Genomic DNA, 7,342 nt, shown 5'->3' with positions numbered 1-7,342 from the left:
TAGCAATAAACTTGATCAAAATCGCCTAACACTTTGTATGGGTGGAGCAATAAAAATTTCGGGTTTTGTTGAATAACTGGCAATCCTATGGATATTTTTCAATAGTTTTTTGTACAGATGATAAAAAGAAGGAACATCTCTTTGTTATCAAAGACTTTGATAGTTTTTAATATTATTTCTGTGAGATATTGGCTATTGCTATTTTTTGCCGTTTCAGTGCGCGTTAATATTTTAGTCAATAATACAGAGGACCTTCAGTTGTTCAGTCAGAGTGAATCAAAATATTACCGATAAAAAAAGCTTCTTCATCAAACAACTACAAGTAATGATCCATTACTTACCTGTCTTTACCTTCGCAGTACGCTCGTTAGGGATGACTTCGAGAAGGGAGGGGAGGGCGTACATTAGTACTATCTATTAGTAAGCGTTCCACCAGCTACCGCCTTAAGTTGTCCTCTCTCCCCTGAAGGCTTGGACCCTGGCTAGTATTGACTACCCGTTGGCCGTTGAAATGAATCTCCCGAATGTGAATGGAGGGCAACTCAACTTGCTGTTGGTCGGCCCGCCATTTTCTCTTTAGTTCAAGTACGATTCGGGAGACCGTGGATGTAACGGAACCCCACTTGTCCACCTCCTTTACTCATCCTTTTAAACATGTTGTCCGGAGTGATATCTGTACTGCTTATCTCCTGCATACACGACCTTTGTTCCACGGAGCGTTGGCATTTAAAGAGCACATGCTCCGCGGTCTCGTCGCAGTCTGAGCACTCCGGACATGTGGGCTAGCCATGCTTGCCCTTCAGCAGGCATATTTTACGTAGCTTCCGGATTTCAGCTTATTCTTCATCGGTCATGATCCCCGATTGCTTCATTGAGCGCTTAGGCATAGTCAAACAGACGTAACACCATGAACGATTTTCATGGAAATCCATCGTCCAGCTCACACTATCATCACCTGGTGGAAAACTTGAAAACTTGCACGAATTACTGTGTTGTGCAATATCGTCAACAGAAGGCGCTAGTGCGAAACGTCAAACGCATAGAAAAACGATGCGCGCGCCTCAGGTTGTGAAAGCTACAACTATGAAAATTTAAAATGATCGTTAAAAGCGTGGTCGATGGAAATTTTGCAAGTGTTACGTCTGTTTGTCTGTGGCTTAGAGTTGATCACGCACCCGCCTGTGGTGACCACTGCTGGTTGTTCAGACTTGCGGTTGTTCACCACCACCAACTCTGTTTTTTTGGTGCGCGATTGCCAACTATCTCGACCTCATCCAGTCCTCCATTATTCCAATTGCGTTGCAGTCAGTTCCACTTCCTCTATCAACTCGTCGTATTCCACGAGGGTAATATCATCCGTAAAGCCGACTAGCTTTACGCCCGGTGGAAGTTTGAGCCTTAATACGCCATTATACCCCGTGTTCCATAGTACCGGGCCCAGTATGGATCCCTGAGGTATGTACAATGTTCATGCGCGGTGATGTTGCAGCTTCTCTCGCCTTCCTCGGAACATAGATTAGCACCTAATTCTGGAAGTAGCTCTCCAGTATCCGGCATGGACTAACCGGGACTTCTTGGTGATGTGTATGGCGCACTCGATGGTGGCCCAGCTGACGCTGTTGAACGCATTCTTTACGTCCAGCGTTACGGCGATCGGCCGTTTTCGTTACAGCCCTTATAGCGTCTACCGTCAATTGACGCTTCCGGAAGCCGAACTGGTTATCCGAGAGGCCATAATCATCGGGTTTCTCGGTATGGACCATCAGCCTCGACAGAATGATCCGTTCCAATAGTTTTCCGGTGGTAACCAGAAGGTAGATTGGTCTGTATGCCGACGGGTAGCCAGGTGTCTGAAACAACTTTTGACCCCGGGAGTCGATCGCGCCGGCCCAGAAGGGGTCGTGCCAAAGCCCCAAGCTGCTGGTCCAGCCAACGGCAGCTTCCGGGGTGGGCTCGAAAGGCCTCTTTTAACTCCCGAGTCCCAGGGCGTTTTTTGGATGGGGAAGTTTTCAGTGGGGTGGTCCTAAATAGTGTCCCAAATGCCGCCAATAAAAGCATGCCTTGATTTTATCTTTCGTTAATGATTTGTTCAAACGTAATTGTGTATTTGCGTGATGATTCAACGACTGTTTTACAACACATCCAGATTTTGTAGAGATCTAGACATATGTTTGCTTCCTGTGATGGCCACTAATTTGAAAGACAGCTAAATAATAGAGGAATCAAATAATAAAGAATAGTTATTTACTGGTATATTTCTGATGAATTGTTATTAATTCTGCTTAGCACGCAAAATGTTTAAATATTTAGTACGTGCGACTAGGTTAAAATAACTGGAATGCTTTTCTACATTTTTTTACCCACATAGATCATTGAATACATTTATTTATGCTTATAACTCCCCACATTTTTTAAATATCTCTATTAAATAAGATAATAATCATACATTAAAAAAATATTCATGTTAAGTGTCTGTATAACGCATTGACGAATGATAAAACCAAAGCATGCTTTCACTGGCGTTTGGGACTTTTTTGTGTTTTACAATTTGTTTGGAGATTAGAAACAACTAAACCTGTGACTGAATTGCATCTATACTTTTAATGGTTCACTTGGCATCTTAAAACGTAGTATTTTAGGAGCATAAATTTTGTACTAATTTACCCAAAACAGCAAACTTTAAACCCAATTTATAACAAAATCATTAAATATGATGTCTGTGAAATTTTTTTGCATGAATGCTAATGTATTTTTTAGGTGATTGCCAATGAAAACACTTGCCCGAACTTGCCCGACTGCAAGAACGTCCTATATACATTTTGCGTGATTTTCGGGAACTTTCCATATAAAATCAATGCATATTTTATGTTTTCCAACTAATTTCCTCGATATACAGGGTGACTGGTAATTCGTGTTACACCCGAAAGGAGGTGAAAGTAGACCATATTGGCAGCAAAAAAATTTTCTACAGGTAGGTCCGGAAATCACTGCTAAGTGAGTTATTCAAAAATTAGTGTTTTTAAATTACCCCATCTTTAAACATCTCTAACTCAGAAACTATGAACCGTATAATCAATCTAAGCGCATGGATAGAAAGCTTAATGCTTTGTCTTTTAATGCTCTTTGGACAGGTAATTGATAAAAAGTCATTTAAGTGCAGAAATTTTGACTTTTATGTAAAAAGTGCCTAAAAATGTACCCCTTTTTCACCTTTTTTGATAGTTTATTCGTGAAAAACGTGATAAATGTGAGAAATGTTCTTCTACAAAACATTCATTTTTTGATACGCTACCAAACTGTCCTTTAGTGCAACATTGTATCTTTCATAGTTTTGTCACAATCTTGAATTCAAAATCTGGTGAAATAAATCAATGTTTTTATTGCAATACTGTCTGGCAACCCTACACGTTTGCTTGCTGTTGGTCGTCGTGCGCATGGCAACGAAGTCCGGCGTCGCGGTGGCGGTCATCGTTTGACAGAGCCAACAGTGAACGGAAAATTGCGCGCAATGTTTATGAATCAATCTCAAGGCATCCTTTTCTTTGGGTGAAGATTCAATTCGCCTAGATGCGATACACCCAAACCCACTCACTGGTGGAATTTAGCGAGATCATAACGCTGGGTGTCGCCGTTTTAAGGGATATTTAAACCTTCGGGCCGAGACTGGGTCCGGGCCGGGGCCACGGCCGAGACGCGATAGGGCTTTTGTCGCTTCGTTCTCACTGCACACAATGCTCACCGGGCTATAGCGCCTGCGCACCAACAATTTATGTTGCGCGAACGCACGCACAGTATAAAGCGGTTGTCATTTATTTTTGTTTTTTTTGCGCACTTTCTCCAGTGTGTTTGATGTACATTCATCCAGAACTTTCTTTTGTAATTTCTACAGGAATCTGGGATTCCTCCAGGTTTTTTATGATTTCCCTTTGAATGCTTTCTGGGACTCTCCCGTAGTTCTTTCTGGAAAACCTGTAATGAGATTCTTCTAGGAGTCCTTCCTGGTATTTCTCCAGCTAGTCCGGCTGGGTTTTTGTCCTTTAGTTCTACTAAAATTTCTTCTGGGATACTTTCAAGAACTGGTTTAGAATTTTTCTCCAGAAATTCTTCCAGGAGTAGCTACCCACAGTTTATTTATTTTCAGTTCAACGGGAAGCCCTCCTGATGTTCCTGAGAGTGAGTCCAGGAGCTCCCCAGGCATTCCTCCAGGCCACCCCCAAAAAATACCAAGGGAATTTCTTAAGAATTAGCTCAAGAATTCCTCCAGCATTTGCCGTAGAATCACCCTAGGATTTAACTGAGAATTTCTCCATTATAACTCTGGTAATTAATGCAGGAGTTCTCCAGCAATAATGCATGTTTCTCTTCAGGATTTTTCCCGAAAATTACTGAAGGACTCAAGGGATTTCTCCAGAAATTCCTGCATTAATACCACCAGGACTTCCTCAAGGGATTCCTCCAAAAAATCCTCCACGATGCCAGCTAAAAATTCTTCCAGTAGTTCTTCCAGGAATAACTCCAGAAATTCATCTCGAAATTCCTACAGGAATTTCTCTTCAGGAATTGTAGAAGGGATTTCATCAGGAATTCTTCCAGGGATTTCACAAGACAATTTTTCAATAAATTGCTCCAAGACTTTCTCTAAGAATTCCTGCAAGGATTCATCTAGGAATTCCTCTGACGATTCCTCTAGAATTTTTTCCACGGTGTCCTCCAAAAATTGTTCCAGTTATTCCTCCATGAGTTCCTGCAGGAATTTATCCCGAAATTCTACCAGGAAATCCTGCAGGGATTCCTCCAGGAATCCCACCATAAATTCCTCCTGTAATTGCTGCAGGAGATTCTCTAGAGGTTCCTCCAAGGATTCCTCTAGAATTCCTTCCAGAATTTCTCCCTGGAAATCATCAAGAAATTCCTCTAGAAATTCCGTCAGTAATTCCTCCGGAAATTCCTTCAGTAATTCCTCACAGAATTCCTCTAGGAATTTCTACAGGGATTTCTTCAAAAATTTCTCCAGAAAGTACTCCAGGCATTTCTCCAGGAATTACTTCATGAATTTCTCCATAAATTATTCCAGGAATTCCTCCAGAAATTACTTCAGGTACTACTCCAGGAGTTCCTCCAAGAATTCCAACGGAAATTGCTCAAGGCATACCTCCAGAAATTCCATCAGGTATTTTTCCAGGAAGTCTTTTTGGAAATACTCCAGGCATAACTCCAAAAATTTCTCCGTGAGTTACTCCAGGTATTCCTACAGGATTCTTACAGATGTTTATCCAGTATAACTACTGTAAGATGTCCTCCATTTTTTTTTTCCAGGAATTCCTCCAGTGCTTCCTTCATAAATTTCTCCAGTAAATGCTCCAGAAAATTCTTTAGAGATTCCTTCAGAATTCCTTCCTGTATTTCCTCCAGGAAATCGTCCAGAAATTTCGCCAGTGATTCCTTTAATAAATCTTCTATGGATTCCTCCAAGAGTTCGTACAGAATATCCTCCAGAAATTTCCCCAGACATTCCTCCAGAAAACACTCCAGAAATTCCTCTAAGAATTTCGCCAGTTATTTCTTTCGTCCAGAAATTTCGCCAGTGATTCCTTCAATAAATATTCTAGGGATTCCCCCAGGAATTCCTACAGAATATCCACCAGAAATTCCTCCAGGCATTACTCCAGGAATTCCTACAGAAAATACTCCAGGAATTCCTCCAGGAATTCATCCACGAACTTTTCCAGAAATTCCTCACGGAATTCCTCCGAAAATTTCTCCAAGAATTCTTTCAGGAATTTTTCCATAAAGTCTTCCAGGATATACTCCATGAATAACTCCAAGAATTGCTTCAGGAATAACTCGAGGAATTCCTCCGAAAATTCCTCCAAGAATTCCTTCAGGAATTCTTCCATAAAGTCTTCCAGGAAATACTCCACTAATTACTCCAAGAATTGCTTCAGGAATAACTCTAGGAATTCCTCCACGAATTGCTTCAGAAATGACTTCGGGGATTCCTACGGGAATTCTTCCAGGAACTACTTCAGGCTGTCCTCAAAAAAATTCTTCAGGAATTCTACAAGGAAATACTTACGGGATTCCTCCAAGAATTACTCCAGGAACTACTCCAGGAAAGCCGTCAAGAAATCCTCCCGGAAACAATCCAAGAATTCCCATAATTTCTCTTTCCTCCAGGAATTCGTCAAAAAATTGCTTCTGAAATTTTTCCAAGAATTCCACCGGAAATTGCTCAAGGAATACCTCCAGAAATTCCATCAGGTATTTTTCCAGGAAGTCTTCTTGGAAATACTCCAGGCATAACTCCAAGAATTTCTCCGTGAGTTACTCCAGATATTTCTACAGGATTCTTACAGATGTTTATCCAGGAACTACTGCAAGATGTCCTCCAATTTTTTTCCAGGAATTCCTCCAGTGATTTCTTCATAAATTTCTCTAGTAAATGCTCCAGAAAATTCTTTAGAGATTCCTTCAGAATTCCTTCCTGTATTTCCTCCAGGAAATCATCCAGAAATTTCGCCAGTGGTTCCTTTAATAAATCTTCTATGGATTCCTCCAGGAGTTCGTACACCTCCAGAAATTCCTCCAGACATTCCTCCAGAAAACACTCCAGGAATTCCTCTAAGAATTTCGCCAGTGATTTCTTTCGTCCAGAAATTTCGCCAGTGATTCCTTTAATAAATATTCTAGGGATTCCCCCAGGAATTCCTACAGAATATCCACCAGAAATTCCTCCAGGCATTACTCCAGGAATTCCTACAGAAAATACTCCAGGAATTCCTCCAGGAATTCATCCACGAACTTTTCCAGAAATTCCTCACGGAATTCCTCCGAAAATTTCTCCAAGAATTCTTTCAGGAATTTTTCCATAAAGTCTTCCAGGATATACTCCATGAATTACTCCAAGAATTGCTTCAGGAATAACTCTAGGAATTCCTCCACGAATTGCTTAAGAAATGACTTCGGGGATTCCTACGGGAATTCTTCCAGGAACTACTTCAGGCTGTCCTCAAAAAAATTCTCCAGGAACTCTACAAGGAAATACTTACGGGATTCCTCCAAGAATTACTCCAGGAACTACTCCAGGAAAGCCGTCAAGAAATCCTCCCGGAAACAATCCTGAAGGAATTCTTGGAGGAATTTTTGGAGGAATTTCTGGAGAAGTTCGTGGATGAATTCCTGGAGTAATTCCTGGTAGTATTCCTGGAGGAATTCGTGGAGTATTTTCTGGAGAAATTCCTAGAGGAATGCCTGGATGAATTTCTGGTGGATATTCTGTAGGAATTCCTGGAGGAATTCCTAGAAGATTTATTAAAGGAATCACTGGCGAAATTCTTAAAAG

Source organism: Aedes albopictus, chromosome 3 (genome assembly GCF_035046485.1).
Source record: "Aedes albopictus strain Foshan chromosome 3, AalbF5, whole genome shotgun sequence".
Taxonomy (NCBI): Eukaryota; Metazoa; Arthropoda; class Insecta; order Diptera; family Culicidae; genus Aedes; species Aedes albopictus.
The sequence above is the reverse complement of the archived record's forward strand: the minus strand, read 5'-3'. Positions refer to the sequence as shown.